The 1,244-nt window shown below is 44.4% G+C and overlaps 1 long non-coding RNA gene across 1 annotated transcript; it reads left to right on the top strand.

Annotated features, from left to right (window-relative positions):
- On the top strand, positions 1–1,244 carry LOC136351208 (uncharacterized). Its single transcript, XR_010737150.1, has 2 exons — positions 1–449; positions 718–1,244. It is a non-coding gene; the product is annotated as an uncharacterized lncRNA (long non-coding RNA).

Here is a 1,244-nt window from a genome sequence, read left to right on the forward strand (position 1 = left end):
ATCCAATCCATCGGTTCGGCTCAAGTGCTCAACCCTCCGCAGATCGCCACCGCCTCTTTCGCCTGATCTCATCCCTGACGCTCCTCCTCCTCAACCCAACACATGTGCCTTCCCTCCCTCTCCCTGGCTCCACCACCTCGATCTTCCGACGTCTCCACCCCCTGCTCGTTCAATCCAACACCGACGCCCCCTCCCCCTTCGGCCCTTCCCGCCACCATCCACTACCTTGGCCTTCGCCCACGGTCCCCTCCATCTGATGCTGCCACTTCCGCCTCCCCCAAGTCCCTTTCTTTGGCTCCTCTTTCCCAATTGCGCTCGTTCACAAACTTGAGCGACGACAGAGCACTGGGCATGGGCGAGCTTCGATTGGAAGGGCACTTGCAGAGGAATGATAAGCAAGTGCGCTCGATTGACAAGAGACGTGTCTGGTTTCTAATGATTCCATTGAGGTATAGTATCTCTACTTTTTTTTTCCTTTTTCATTCTGTTTTAGATAACAAATCCATCGGATTTTGATGATTGGTGGAACGATCGTATTGTGTTGTTTTCTCTGAGTAAATTTATCAAAACCACTCGTTCCGTGGTACAAGTAGGAGAAAACCACTGATACTTTGACAGTTGGCACTTAATTAGTGCTCATTGCCACAATCTCCTTTGTGTGAAATTTACTCCAGTTACTTCATTCTCCTTATCCTTACTGCCATATTTATATTTTAGGTCTTAATTAAAGTACAAGCACATGACAATCCACTATAACTTATACTATCCACTCAATTACAAAAGGGCAAAAGGCTGCTATGAGTAGTTTTGCCAACGGGTATGTTTGATGATCAAAAGGTAAAATTAATGTTCATAGCTACATGCTTCTTTTTTTAAGACATTTTTATCATCTACTCCCTCCGTCCCATAATGTAGCAACCTAGGATGGGTCATCCCATCCAAGGACTAGGATGGGTCTCATCTCATCCTAGGTTGCTACATTATGGGACGGAGGGAGTAGATGCCTGATAAAGTGTCACTATGAAAAGACCCTTAGGTCGTTTGCTGGGAACAATGTTGAGCATTTAAGTTGTACAGCCAGCTACAACTTTATGATGTTAAAGTTGTATTGTGTTTGGCAACCCAAGGTGTGTGCTAATATGAGATAGAATAATTTATCTTACTAGATCCAAATCTATTATCTATGTAACAAGTTCTTAAAATAACTGTTGTTCAATTGTTCATCCCTGGAAACCTTACCTCCA

The sequence above is a fragment of the Oryza sativa genome, chromosome 10 (assembly GCF_034140825.1).
Source record: "Oryza sativa Japonica Group chromosome 10, ASM3414082v1".
Lineage (NCBI taxonomy): Eukaryota > Viridiplantae > Streptophyta > Magnoliopsida > Poales > Poaceae > Oryza > Oryza sativa.